This window comes from Pristiophorus japonicus, chromosome 3 (assembly GCF_044704955.1).
Source record: "Pristiophorus japonicus isolate sPriJap1 chromosome 3, sPriJap1.hap1, whole genome shotgun sequence".
Taxonomy (NCBI): domain Eukaryota; kingdom Metazoa; phylum Chordata; class Chondrichthyes; family Pristiophoridae; genus Pristiophorus; species Pristiophorus japonicus.
The window spans coordinates 327,775,810-327,790,940 of record NC_091979.1 but is presented as its reverse complement, the minus strand read 5'-3'; the positions used below and the strand labels follow the sequence as shown (position 1 = coordinate 327,790,940).

The following is a 15,131-nucleotide window of genomic DNA, read 5'->3' as shown; positions in this document are numbered from 1 at the left end:
GAGATGTGAGGGATCGCGCATTTGTGGAGGGCTAACAAGGAAAGGGAATACACATCAACTGGTATGACATTGAGAAGTGTTGAGGAACAAAGGTAACTGGGATTGCTTGTCCACAGATCCCTGAAGGTAGCTGGCCAGTTGGAAAAGTTGGTTAAGAAGTCATATGGAATGGTTGCATTTATTGGCAGAAGCAAGGAACAGAACAGCAAGTGGGTTATGCTAGACCTGTATAAAATTCTGGTTAGGCCACAGCTGGAGTACAGCGTGCAGTTCTGGTCACCGCATTGAAGGAAGAACATGAATAAGCTAGAGCGGGAACAGAGGAGATTTACGTAGATGTTACAGGGAGTGGAGCAACATTGCTAGGAGGACAGATTGATTCGGATGGGTTTGTTTTCCTTGGAACAGAGGAGGCTGATGGGCGACAGCATTGAGGTGTATAAAAATAAGAGCGGCCTGGATATTGTTGATTAAAAGGGTCTATTTCACAGAGTGGAGTGGTCAACAACCAGGCTGCATAATTTAAAAGTAATTAGTGTCAGGTTTAAAGGGGATTTGAGGTGAACATTCTGCATGCAGATGTTTGTGAGGGTCTCAAACTCACTGCCTGAAAGTGTTGTGCAGGCAGAAAGCCTCACCACATTTAACAAGTTCTTAGATGTGCACATGAAATGCAATAAGGTGCAAGGGTACACGCCTAAAACTCGGCATTTGTTGGCCGGTGCAGATACGATGGGCTTAAATGACTCCTTCCATGCTGTAAACCTCTATGATTATATAATTATCGGTTAGGATTACTTTCATGAGGCAAAACGTGGCAATCAGAAAATTAATGGTGTTTCCAGTGAAGAAGTGTTTGTGCAAGCTGGGGCTCGAACTCAGGAAGCTGAGATGAAGCATCTTATGCTCCGGGGAGCGTTGTCTCGAACGGTGGCATTTTGCAGCCCAATGAAGCGCGGTAAACCGCTGTTTGATGCTGCATTCTCCGCTTCCCGCCGGCAGCGGCTGATTGGAGAGTGTTGGAGCGGAAGTTAGGTCCTGTCCCGCCCTCACTCACTCTGGAGCTGGGGAATAGTGATTAGTCGATGGGTTTGTTTGTGGCTTTAATTTTCTGTTGTGAAGCGTGGCGGCGTGACAGGATCCTTTAATAATCTCTCACAGCTGACCTGAATGCACGGAATGTGCAGCTTTGAGATATGGTTTCTCCAGCGTCAGGGCTGGAAACGGGAGTGAGTGAGAGACACTGTGTAGAATTTGAGTGTGAACAGAACTGCAGAGAGAAATCAGCAAATGGAACAGCATCGTGAGACACTGCACTCTGTTAATATTGAACCACTAACATGAATGATTTAATTTTATCTTATCATTAATTGAACACGTTTGCATAATGTTTCCGCCCGGTTTCGAACCGGGGACTTTTCGCGTGTTAGGCGAACGTGATAACCACTACACTACAGAAACGCTGTGCCAGTAACATTCTTGGGAACATAACCAGAGCTTTAACCTCAACAGCTGGACTACACTTCTCGAGATTGTGTCACGAGAATAGAATAACGGTGCTATATTTAGCAAGGTTGTGAGTGTGGCAGGAATTGATCCCGTGTTTCTCTGCCTTTATACATAGGAACAGGAGTGGCCATTCCTCAGCAAGTGGTTAGAATCTGGAATACACTTCTCTAAAGGGCGGTGGAGTCAGACTCAATCTTATCTTTCAAAACGGAGTTGGATAAGTATCCGAATGAAAAAAATTGCACAGCTGTGGGTAAATGACAGGGGAGTGAGACTTGTTGAGAGTTGGCATGGGCTCGACGGGCTGCATCCATTCCCTTATTCTTTGATTCTATAAGTTAGTGGCACATTTAATAGTGTGCATGTCAGCAGAATATTGAAAGGGACATGGATTCAGTCGACACAACGAGAGGCATCTGATTCAGAAGATTCGGGTGCACGAAAATTCGGGATTAATGACTTTAAAAGCATCATTTTTCTTTTATGAAGATTCGGTCAGAGAAATGTTTGAAAAATAAATTTTTGCTGAAAAGGGCTCAGCACTTCATCTTCTTTTTGGCTGTTCGGGCCACACTTCTTTTCGATGGTATTCTTCCAGAATGTATATTTTCTTTGCTGTTTCACATTAACCAGTCCCTTGCACTACAGTCTATCTCACTGTTTCCAACGTCTCATGTGCATGTTACCAGCAATGAACATTTTGAAGCAGACTTCTAAAGCACAGTGTCCAAAATGGTTTATGGATTCAGAGCTAAAGTGCAGAGCACAGATAAGTTATTCAATTAAGGACTCTCCTTCAGTTAACATTTCTTTAGTTGTGCAAATGAAGATCATCAGTCAATTAATGATGTTTTCCCATGAAGGCAGGATAACATTTAATGATTATGCATTTTCTAAGTAAAAGCCCATGTGATTCAGGGCGCAGTGGCAAATTGGATCCAAATTTGGCTCACAGGCAGGAAGCAAAGGGTAATGTTTGATGGGTGTTTTTGTGACTGGAAGGATGTTTCCAGTGGGGTTCCACAGTTTTCAGTGCTAGATCCATTGCTTTTTATGGTATTTATCAATGATCTAAACTTGAATATAAGTGTTATGATTGCGAAGTTTTCAGGTGTTATTAAAATAGGCAGTGTGGTTGATAATGAAGAAGAAAGCTGGAGACTCCAGGAAGATATCAATCAACTGATAAGGGGGTAGAGCAGTGGCAAATTGAATTTAAACCAGAAATGTGAGAGATCGCGCATTTGTGTGGAGGGCTAACAAGGAAAGGGAATACACATCAACTGGTATGACATTGAGAAGTGTAGGGGAACAAAGGTAACTGGGATTGCTTGTCCACAGATCCCTGAAGGTAGCTGGCCAGTTGGAAAAGTTGGTTAAGAAGTCATATGGAATGGTTGCATTTATTGGCAGAAGCAAGGAAGAGAACAGCAAGTGGGTTATGCTAGAACTGTATAAAATTCTGGTTAGGCCACAGCTGGAGTACTGCGTGCAGTTCTGGTCACCGCATTGAAGGAAGAACGTGAATACGCTGGAGAGGGTACAGAGGAGATTTACGTAGATGTTGCCGGGAGTGGAGCAACTTTGCTTTGAGGACAGATTGGATAGGATGGGTTTGTTTTCCTTGGAACAGAGGAGCCTGATGGGCGACCGCATTGAGGTGTATAAAAATAGGAGGGGCCTAGATATTGTTGATTAAAAGGGTCTATTTCACATAGTGGAGTGGTCAACAACCAGGCTGCATAATTTAAAAGTAATTAGTGTAAGGGTTAAAGGGGATTTGAAGTGAACATTCTGCATGCAGATGTTTGTGGGGGTCTCAAACTCAATGCCTGAAAGTGTGGTGCAGGCAGAAACCCTCACCACATTTAACCAGTTCTTAGATGTGCACATGAAATGCAATAAGGTGCAGGGGTACACATCTAAAACTGGGCATTTGTTGGCCGGTGCAGATACGATGGGCGTAAATGACTCCTTCCATGCTGTAAACCTCTATGATTATATAATTATCGGTTAGGATTACTTTCATGATGCAAAACGTGGCAATCAGATAATTAATGCTGTTTCCAGTGAAGAAGTGTTCGTGCAAGCTGGGGCTCGAACTCAGGAAGCTGAGATGAAGCATCTTCTGAGGCTGCTGTTCGGTGTACGGGGAGCGTTGTCTCGAACGGTGGCATTTTGCAGCCCAGTGAAGGGCGGTAAACCGCTGTTTGATGCTGCATTCTCCGCTTTCCGCCGGCAGCGGCTGATTGGAGAGTGTGGGAGCGGAAGTTAGGGCTTGTCCCGCCCTCACTCACTCTGGAGCTGAGGAAGAGCGATTAGTCGATGGGTTTGTTTGTGGCTTTAATTTTCTGTTGTGAAGCGTGGTGGCGTGGCAGGATCCTTTAATAATCTCTCACAGCTGACCTGAATGCACGGAATGTGCAGCTTTGAGATCTGGTTACTCCAGCGTCAGGGCTGGAAACGGGAGGGAGTGAGAGACACTGTGTAGAATTTGAGGGTGAACAGAACTGTAGAGAGAAATCAGCAAATGGAACAGCATCGTGAGACACTGCACTCTGTTAACATTGAACCACTAATATGAATGATTTAATTTTATCTTATCATTAATTGAACACGTTTGCATAATGTTTCCGCCCGGTTTCGAACCGGGGACTTTTCGCGTGTTAGGCGAACGTGATAACCACTACACTACAGAAACACTGTGGCAGTGAACATTGTTGGGAACATAACCAGATCTTTAACCTCAACAGCTGGACTACACGTCTGGAGCTTGTGTCACGAGAATAGAATAACGGTGCTATATTTAGCAAGGTTGTGAGTGTGGCAGGAATTGATCCCGTGTTTCTCTGCCTTTATACATAGGAACAGGAGTGGCCATTCCTCAGCAAGTGGTTAGAATCTGGAATACACTTCTCTAAAGGGCGGTGGAGTCAGACTCAATCTTATCTTTCAAAACGGAGTTGGATAAGTATCCGAATGAAAAAAATTGCACAGCTGTGGGTAAATGACAGGGGAGTGAGACTTGTTGAGAGTTGGCATGGGCTCGACGGGCTGCATCCATTCCCTTATTCATTGATTCGAAAAGTTAGTGGCACATTTAATAGTGTGCATGTCAGCAGAATATTGAAAGGGACATGGATTCAGTCGGCACAACGAGAGGCATCTGATTCAGAAGATTCCGGTGCATGAAAATTCGGGTTTAATGACTTTAAAAGCATCATTTTTCTTTTGTGAAGATTCGGTCAGAGAAATGTTTGAAAAAGAATTTTTTGCTGAAAAGGGCTCAGCACTTCATCTTCTTTTTGGCTGTTAGGGTCATACTTCTTTTCGATGGTATTCTTCCAGAATGTATATTTTCTTTGCTGTTTCACAATAACCAGTCCCTTGCACTACAGTCTATCTCACTGTTACCAACGTCTCATATACATGTTACCAGCAATGAACATTTTGAAGCAGACTTCTAAAGCACAGTGTCCAAAATGGTTTATGGATTCAGAGCTAAAGTGCAGAGCACAGATAAGTTATTCAATTAAGGACTCTCCTTCAGTTACCATTTCTTTAGTTGTGCAAATGAAGATCATCAGTCAATTAATGATGATTTCCCATGAAGGCAGGATAACATTTAATGATTATGCATTTTCTAAGTAAAAGCCCATGTGATTCAGGGCGAAGTGGCAAATTGGATCCAACTTTGGCTCACAGGCAGGAAGCAAAGGGTAATGTTTGATGGGTGTTTTTGTGACTGGAAGCATGTTTCCAGTGGGGTTCCACAGTTTTCAGTGCCAGATCCATTGCTTTTTATGGTATTTATCAATGATCTCAACTTGAATATAAGTGTTATGATTACGAAGTTTTCAGGTGTTATTAAAATAGGCAGTGTGGTTGATAATGAAGAAGAAAGCTGGAGACTCCAGGAAGATATCAATCAACTGATAAGGGGGTAGAGCAGTGGCAAATTGAATTTAAACCAGAGATGTGAGAGATCGCGCATTTGTGGAGGGCTAACAATGAAAGGGAATACACATCAACTGGTATGACATTGAGAAGTGTAGAGGAACAAAGGTAACTGGGATTGCTTGTCCACAGATCCCTGAAGGTAGCTGACCAGTTGGAAAAGTTGATTAAGAAGTCATATGGAATGGTTGCATTTATTGGCAGAAGCAAGGAACAGAACAGCAAGTGGGTTGTGCTAGAACTGGATAAAATTCTGGTTAGGCCACAGCTGGAGTACTGCGTGCAGTTCTGGTCACCGCATTGAAGGAAGAACGTGAACACGCTGGAGAGGGTACAGAGGAGATTTACGTAGATGTTGCCGGGAGTGGAGCAACTTTGCTATGAGGACAGGTTGGATAGGATGGGTTTATTTTCCTTGGAACAGAGGAGGCTGATGGGCGACCGCATTGAGGTGTATAAAAATAGGAGAGGCCTAGATATTGTTGATTAAAAGGGTCTATTTCACATAGTGGAGTGGTCAACAACCAGGCTGCATAATTTAAAAGTAATTAGTGTAAGGTTTAAAGGGGATTTGAAGTGAACATTCTGCATGCAGATGTTTGTGGAGGTCTCAAACTCACTGCCTGAAAGTGTGGTGCAGGCACAAACCCTCACCACATTTAACCAGTTCTTAGATGTGCACATGAAATGCATTAAGGTGCAGGGGTACACACCTAAAACTGGGCATTTGTTGGCCGGTGCAGATACGATGGGCGTAAATGACTCATTCCATGCTGTAAACCTCTATGATTATATAATTATCGGTTAGGATTACTTTCATGATGCAAAACGTGGCAATCAGATAATTAATGCTGTTTCCAGTGAAGAAGTGTTCGTGCAAGCTGGGGCTCGAACTCAGGAAGCTGAGATGAAGCATCTTATGAGGCTGCTGTTCGGAGCACGGGGAGCGTTGTCTGGAACGGTGGCATTTTGCAGCCCAGTGAAGGGCGGTAAACCGCTGTTTGATGCTGCATTCTCCGCTTTCCGCCGGCAGCGGCTGATTGGAGAGTGTGGGAGCGTAAGTTAGGGCTTGCCCCCCCTCACTCACTCTGGAGCTGAGGAAGAGCGATTTTCGATGGGTTTGTTTGTGGCTTTAATTTTCTGTTGTGAAGCGTGGTGGCGTGGCAGGATCCTTTAATAATCTCTCACAGCTGACCTGAATGCACGGAATGTGCAGCTTTGAGATATGGTTTCTCCAGCGTCAGGGCTGGAAACGGGAGGGAGTGAGAGACACTGTGTAGAATTTGAGTGTGAACAGAACTGTAGAGAGAAATCAGCAAATGGAACAGCATCGTGAGACACTGCACTCTGTTAACATTGAACAACTAATATGAATGATTTAATTTTATCTTATCATTAATTGAACACGTTTGCATAATGTTTCCGCCCGGTTTCGAACCGGGGACTTTTCGCGTGTTATGCGAACGTGATAACCACTACACTACGGAAACGCTGTGGCATTAAGATTGTTGGGAACATAACCAGAGCTTTAACCTCAACAGCTGGACGACACTTCTGGAGCTTGTGTCACGAGAATAGAATGACGGTGCTATATTTAGCAAGGTTGTGAGTGTGGCAGGAATTGATCCCGTGTTTCTCTGCCTTTATACATAGGAACAGGAGTGGCCATTCCTCAGCAAGTGGTTAGAATCTGGAATACACTTCTCTAAAGGGCGGTGGAGTCAGACTCAATCTTATCTTTCAAAACGGAGTTGGATAAGTATCCGAATGAAAAAAATTGCACAGCTGTGGGTAAAAGACAGGGGAGTGAGACTTGTTGAGAGTTGGCATGGGCTCGACGGGCTGCATCCATTCCCTTATGCTTTGATTCTATAAGTTAGTGGCACATTTAATAGTGTGCATGTCAGCAGAATATTGAAAGGGACATGGATTCAGTCGGCACAACGAGAGGCATCTGATTCAGAAGATTCCGGTGCATGAAAATTCGGGTTTAATGACTTTAAAAGCATCATTTTTCTTTTGTGAAGATTCGGTCAGAGAAATGTTTGAAAAAGAATTTTTTGCTGAAAAGGGCTCAGCACTTCATCTTCTTTTTGGCTGTTAGGGCCACACTTCTTTTCGATGGTATTCTTCCAGAATGTATATTTTCTTTGCTGTTTCACAATAACCAGTCCCTTGCACTGCAGTCTATCTCACTGTTTCCAACGTCTCGTATACATGTTACCAGCAATGAACATTTTGAAGCAGACTTCTAAAGCACAGTGTCCAAAATGGTTTATGGATTCAGAGGTAAAGTGCAGAGCACAGATAAGTTATTCAATTAAGGTTTCTCCTTCAGATAATATTTCTTTAGTTGTGCAAATGAAGATCATCAGTCAATTAATGATGTTTTCCCATGAAGGCAGGATAACATTTAATGATTATGCATTTTCTAAGTAAAAGCCCATGTGATTCAAGGCGAAGTGGCAAATTGGATCCAAATTTGGCTCAGAGGCAGGAAGCAAAGGGTAATGTTTGATGGGTGTTTTTGTGACTGGAAGGATGTTTCCAGTGTGGTTCCACAGTTTTCAGTGCCAGATCCATTGCTTTTTATGGTATTTATCAATGATCTAAACTTGAATATAGGTGTTATGATTACGAAGTTTTCAGGTGTTATTAAAATAGGCAGTGTGGTTGATAATGAAGAAGAAAGCTGGAGACTCCAGGAAGATATCAATCAACTGATAAGGGGGTAGAGCAGTGGCAAACTGAATTTAATCCAGAGATGTGAGAGATCGCGCATTTGTGGAGGGCTAACAAGGAAAGGGAATACACATCAACTGGTATGACATTGAGAAGTGTAGAGGAAAAAAGGTAACTGGGATTGCTTGTCCACAGATCCCTGAAGGTAGCTGACCAGTTGGAAAAGTTGATTAAGAATTCATATGGAATGGTTGCATTTATTGGCAGAAGCAAGGAACAGAACAGCAAGTGAGTTATGCTAGAACTGTATTAAATTCTGGTTAGGCCACAGCTGGAGTTCTGCGTGCAGTTCTGGTCACCGCATTGAAGGAAGAATGTGAATACGCTGGAGAGGGTACAGAGGAGATTTACGTAGATGTTGCCGGGAGTGGAGCAACTTTGCTATGAGGACAGATTGGATAGGATGGGTTTGTTTTCCTTGGAACAGAGGAAGCTGATGGGCGACCGCATTGAGGTGTATAAAAATAGGAGGGGCCTAGATATTGTTGATTAAAAGGGTCTATTTCACATAGTGGAGTGGTCAACAACCAGGCTGCATAATTTAAAAGTAATTAGTGTAAGGGTTAAAGGGGATTTGAAGTGAACATTCTGCATGCAGATGTTTGTGGGGGTCTCAAACTCACTGCCTGAAAGTGTGGTGCAGGCAGAAACCCTCACCACATTTAACCAGTTCGTAGATGTGCACATGAAATGCAATAAGGTGCAGGGGTACACACCTAAAACTGGGCATTTGTTGGCCGGTGCAGATACGATGGGCGTAAATGACTCTTTCCATGCTGAAAACCTCTATGATTATATAATTATCGGTTAGGATTACTTTCATGATGCAAAACGTGGCAATCAGATAATTAATGCTGTTTCTAGTGAAGAAGTGTTCGTGCAAGCTGGGGCTCGAACTCAGGAAGCTGAGATGAAGCATCTTATGAGGCTGCTGTTCGGAGCACGGGGAGCGTTGTCTCGAATGGTGCCATTTTGCAGCCCAGTGAAGGGCGGTAAACCGCTGTTTGATGCTGCATTCTCCGCTTTCCGCCGGCAGCGGCTGATTGGAGAGTGTGGGAGCGGAAGTTAGGGCTTGTCCCGCCCTCACTCACTCTGGAGCTGAGGAAGAGCGATTAGTCGATGGGTTTGTTTGTGGCTTTAATTTTCTGTTGTGAAGCGTGGTGGCGTGGCAGGATCCTTTAATAATCTCTCACAGCTGACCTGAATGCACGGAATGTGCAGCTTTGAGATATGGTTTATCCAGCGTCAGGGCTGGAAGCGGGAGGGAGTGAGAGACACTGTGTAGAATTTGAGTGTGAACAGAACTGTAGAGAGAAATCAGCAAATGGAACAGCATCGTGAGACACTGCACTCTGTTAACATTGAACCACTAATATGAATGATTTAATTTTATCTTATCATTAATTGAACACGTTTGCATAATGTTTCCACCCGGTTTTGAACCGGGGACCTTTCGCGTGTTAGGCAAACGTGATAACCACTACACTACGGAAAAACTGGTGCAATAACATCGTTGGGAACATAACCAGAGCTTTAACCTCAACAGCTGGACTACACTTCTGGAGCTTGTGTCACGAGAATCGAATAACGGTGCGATATTTAGCAAGGTTGTGAGTGTGGCAGGAATTGATCCCGTGTTTCTCTGCCTTTATACATAGGAACAGGAGTGGCCATTCCTCAGCAAGTGGTTAGAATCTGGAATACACTTCTCTAAAGGGCGGTGGAGTCAGACTCAATCTTATCTTTCAAAACGGAGTTGGATAAGTATCCGAATGAAAAAAATTGCACAGCTGTGGGTAAATGACAGGGGAGTGAGACTTGTTGAGAGTTGGCATGGGCTCGACGGGCTGCATCCATTCCCTTATTCTTTGATTCTATAAGTTAGTGGCACATTTAATAGTGTGCATGTCAGCAGAATATTGAAAGGGACATGGATTCAGTCGACACAACGAGAGGCATCTGATTCAGAAGATTCGGGTGCACGAAAATTCGGGTTTAATGACTTTAAAAGCATCATTTTTCTTTTATGAAGATTCGGTCAGAGAAATGTTTGAAAAATAATTTTTTGCTGAAAAGGGCTCAGCACTTTATCTTCTTTTTGGCTGTTAGGGCCACACTTCTTTTCGATGGTATTTTTCCAGAATGTATATTTTCTTTGCTGTTTCACAATAACCAGTCCCTTGCACTGCAGTCTATCTCACTGTTTCCAACGTCCCATGTACATGTTACCAGCAAGGAACATTTTGAAGCAGACTTCTAAAGCACACTGTCCAATATGGTTTATGGATTCAGAGGTAAAGTGCAGAGCACAGATAAGTTATTCAATTCAGGATTCTCCTTCAGTTAACATTTCTTTAGTTGTGCAAATGAAGATCATCAGTCAATTAATTATGTTTTCCCATGAACGCAGGATAACATTTAATGATTATGCATTTTCTAAATAAAAGCCCATGTGATTCAGGGCGAAGTGGCAAATTGGTTACAAATTTGGCTCAGAGGCAGGAAGCAAAGGGTAATGTTTGATGGGTGATTTTGTGACTGGAAGGATGTTTCCAGTGGGGTTCCACAGTTTTCAGTGCCAGATCAATTGCTTTTATGGTATTTATCAATGATCTAAACTTGATTATAGGTGTTATGATCAAGAAGTTTTCAGGTGTTATTAAAATAGGCAGTGGGTTGATAATGAAGAAGAAAGCTGGAGACTACAGGAAGATATCAATCAACTGATAAGGGGGTAGAGCAGTGGCAAATGGAATTTAATCCAGAGATGTGAGAGATCGCGCATTTGTGGAGGGCTAACAAGGAAAGGGAATACACATCAACTGGTATGACATTGAGAAGTGTAGAGGATAAAGGTAACTGGGATTGCTTGTCCACAGATCCCTGAAAGTAGCTGACCAGTTGGAAAAGTTGATTAAGAAGTCATATGGAATGATTGCATTTATTGGCAGAAGCAAGGAACAGAACAGCAAGTGGGTTGTGCTAGAACTGTATAAAATTCTGGTTAGGCCACAGCTGGAGTACTGCGTGCAGTTCTGGTCACCGCATTGAAGGAAGAACGTGAATACGCTGGAGAGGGAACAGAGGAGATTTACGTAGATGTTGCCGGGAGTGGAGCAACATTGCTATGAGGACAGATTGGATAGGATGGGTTTGTTTTCCTTGGAACAGAGGAGGCTGATGGGCGACCGCATTGAGGTGTATAAAAATAGGAGAGGCCTAGATATTGTTGATTAAAAGGGTCTATTTCACATAGTGGAGTGGTCAACAACCAGGCTGCATAATTTAAAAGTAATTAGTGTAAGGGTTAAAGGGGATTTGAAGTGAACATTCTGCATGCAGATGTTTGTGGGGGTTTCAAACTCACTGCCTGAAAGTGTGGTGCAGGCAGAAAACCTCACCACATTTAACAAGTTCTTAGATGTGCACATGAAATGCAATAAGGTGCAGGGGGACACACCTGAAACTGGGCATTTGTTGGCCGGTGCAGATACGTTGGGCGTAAATGACTCCTTCCATGCTGTAAACCTCTATGATTATATAATTATCGGTTAGGATTACTTTCATGGTGCAAAACGTGGGAATCAGATAATTAATGCTGTTTCCAGTGAAGAACTGTTCGTGCAAGCTGGGGCTCGAACTCAGGAAGCTGAGATGAAGCATCTTATGAGGCTGCTGTTCGGAGCACGGGGAGCGTTGTCTGGAACGGTGGCATTTTGCAGCCCAGTGAAGGGCGGTAAACCGCTGTTTGATGCTTCATTCTCTGCTTTCCGCCGGCAGCGGCTGATTGGAGAGTGTGGGAGCGGAAGTTAGGGCTTGTCCCGCCCTCACTCACTCTGGAGCTGAGGAAGAGCGATTAGTCGATGGGTTTGTTTGTGGCTTTAATTTTCTGTTGTGAAGCGTGGTGGCGTGGCAGGATCCTTCAATAATCTCTCACAGCTGACCTGAATGCACGGAATGTGCAGCTTTGAGATATGGTTTCTCCAGCGTCTGGGCTGGAAGCGGGAGGGAGTGAGAGACACTGTGTAGAATTTGAGTGTGAACAGAACTGTAGAGAGAAATCAGCAAATGGAACAGCATCGTGAGACACTGCACTCTGTTAACATTGAACCACTAATATGAATGATTTAATTTTATCTTATCATTAATTGAACACGTTTGCATAATGTTTCCACCCGGTTTTGAACCGGGGACCTTTCGCGTGTTAGGCGAACGTGATACCCACTACACTACGGAAAAACTGGTGCAATAACATCGTTGGGAACATAACCAGAGCTTTAACCTCAACAGCTGGACTACACTTCTGGAGCTTGTGTCACGAGAATCGAATAACGGTGCGATATTTCGCAAGGTTGTGAGTGTGGCAGGAATTGATCCCGTGTTTCTCTGCCTTTATACATAGGAACAGGAGAGGCCATTCCTCAGCAAGTGGTTAGAATCTGGAATACACTTCTCTAAAGGGCGGTGGAGTCAGACTCAATCTTATCTTTCAAAACGGAGTTGGATAAGTATCCGAATGAAAAAAATTGCACAGCTGTGGGTAAATGACAGGGGAGTGAGACTTGTTGAGAGTTGGCATGGGCTCGACGGGCTGCATCCATTCCCTTATTCTTTGATTCGATAAGTTAGTGGCATATTTAATAGTGTGCATGTCAGCAGAATATTGAAAGGGACATGGATTCAGTCGACACAACGAGAGGCATCTGATTCAGAAGATTCGGGTGCACGAAAATTCGGGTTTAATGACTTTAAAAGCATCATTTTTCTTTTATGAAGATTCGGTCAGAGAAATGTTTGAAAAATAATTTTTTGCTGAAAAGGGCTCAGCACTTTATCATCTTTTTGGCTGTTAGAGCCACACTTCTTTTCGATGGTATTTTTCCAGAATGTATATTTTCTTTGCTGTTTCACAATAACCAGTCCCTTGCACTGCAGTCTATCTCACTGTTTCCAACGTCCCATGTACATGTTACCAGCAAGGAACATTTTGAAGCAGACTTCTAAAGCACACTGTCCAATATGGTTTATGGATTCAGAGGTAAAGTGCAGAGCACAGATAAGTTATTCAATTAAGGATTCTCCTTCAGTTAACATTTCTTTAGTTGTGCAAATGAAGATCATCAGTCAATTAATTATGTTTTCCCATGAAGGCAGGATAACATTTAATGATTATGCATTTTCTAAATAAAAGCCCATGTGATTCAGGGCGAAGTGGCAAATTGGTTCCAAATTTGGCTCAGAGGCAGGAAGCAAAGGGTAATGTTTGATGGGTGATTTTGTGACTGGAAGGATGTTTCCAGTGGGGTTCCACAGTTTTCAGTGCCAGATCAATTGCTTTTATGGTATTTATCAATGATCTAAACTTGATTATAGGTGTTATGATCAAGAAGTTTTCAGGTGTTATTAAAATAGGCAGTGGGTTGATAATGAAGAAGAAAGCTGGAGACTACAGGAAGATATCAATCAACTGATAAGGGGGTAGAGCAGTGGCAAATGGAATTTAATCCAGAGATGTGAGAGATCGCGCATTTGTGGAGGGCTAACAAGGAAAGGGAATACACATCAACTGGTATGACATTGAGAAGTGTAGAGGATAAAGGTAACTGGGATTGCTTGTCCACAGATCCCTGAAAGTAGCTGACCAGTTGGAAAAGTTGATTAAGAAGTCATATGGAATGATTGCATTTATTGGCAGAAGCAAGGAACAGAACAGCAAGTGGGTTGTGCTAGAACTGTATAAAATTCTGGTTAGGCCACAGCTGGAGTACTGCGTGCAGTTCTGGTCACCGCATTGAAGGAAGAACGTGAATACGCTGGAGAGGGAACAGAGGAGATTTACGTAGATGTTGCCGGGAGTGGAGCAACATTGCCATGAGGACAGATTGGATAGGATGGGTTTGTTTTCCTTGGAACAGAGGAGGCTGATGGGCGACCGCATTGAGGTGTATAAAAATAGGAGAGGCCTAAATATTGTTGTTTAAAAGGGTCTATTTCACATAGCGGAGTGGTCAACAACCAGGCTGCATAATTTAAAAGTAATTAGTGTAAGGGTTAAAGGGGATTTGAAGTGAACATTCTGCATGCAGATGTTTGTGGGGGTTTCAAACTCACTGCCTGAAAGTGTGGTGCAGGCAGAAAACCTCACCACATTTAACAAGTTCTTAGATGTGCACATGAAATGCAATAAGGTGCAGGGGGACACACCTGAAACTGGGCATTTGTTGGCCGGTGCAGATACGTTGGGCGTAAATGACTCCTTCCATGCTGTAAACCTCTATGATTATATAATTATCGGTTAGGATTACTTTCATGGTGCAAAACGTGGGAATCAGATAATTAATGCTGTTTCCAGTGAAGAAGTGTTCGTGCAAGCTGGGGCTCGAACTCAGGAAGCTGAGATGAAGCATCTTATGAGGCTGCTGTTCGGAGCACGGGGATCGTTGTCTGGAACGGTGGCATTTTGCAGCCCAGTGAAGGGCGGTAAACCGCTGTTTGATGCTGCATTCTCCGCTTTCCGCCGGCAGCGGCTGATTGGAGAGTGTGGGAGCGGAAGTTAGGGCTTGTCCCGCCCTCACTCACTCTGGAGCTGAGGAAGAGCGATTAGTCGATGGGTTTGTTTGTGGCTTTAATTTTCTGTTGTGAAGCGTGGTGGCGTGGCAGGATCCTTCAATAATCTCTCACAGCTGACCTGAATGCACGGAATGTGCAGCTTTGAGATATGGTTTCTCCAGCGTCAGGGCTGGAAGCGGGAGGGAGTGAGAGACACTGTGTAGAATTTGAGTGTGAACAGAACTGTAGAGAGAAATCAGCAAATGGAACAGCATCGTGAGACACTGCACTCTGTTAATATTGAACCACGAATATGAATGATTTAATTTTAGCTAATCATTAATTGAACACGTTTGCATAATGTTTCCTCCCGG

At 43.4% G+C, this 15,131-nt stretch overlaps 5 non-coding genes across 5 annotated transcripts; all 5 read right to left on the bottom strand.

The window, feature by feature from the left end:
• Positions 1-1,388: 1,388 nt before the first annotated feature.
• Positions 1,389-1,461, bottom strand: trnav-aac (transfer RNA valine (anticodon AAC)). The gene has a single exon. It is a non-coding gene; the product is annotated as a tRNA-Val (tRNA).
• Positions 1,462-4,137: 2,676 nt separating this feature from the next.
• On the bottom strand, positions 4,138-4,210 carry trnav-aac (transfer RNA valine (anticodon AAC)). The gene has a single exon. It is a non-coding gene; the product is annotated as a tRNA-Val (tRNA).
• A 2,673-nt stretch (positions 4,211-6,883) lies between these two features.
• On the bottom strand, positions 6,884-6,956 carry trnav-aac (transfer RNA valine (anticodon AAC)). The gene has a single exon. It is a non-coding gene; the product is annotated as a tRNA-Val (tRNA).
• A 2,674-nt stretch (positions 6,957-9,630) lies between these two features.
• On the bottom strand, positions 9,631-9,705 carry trnav-aac (transfer RNA valine (anticodon AAC)). The gene has a single exon. It is a non-coding gene; the product is annotated as a tRNA-Val (tRNA).
• Positions 9,706-12,374: 2,669 nt separating this feature from the next.
• On the bottom strand, positions 12,375-12,449 carry trnav-aac (transfer RNA valine (anticodon AAC)). Its single transcript has one exon. It is a non-coding gene; the product is annotated as a tRNA-Val (tRNA).
• Positions 12,450-15,131: the final 2,682 nt, after the last annotated feature.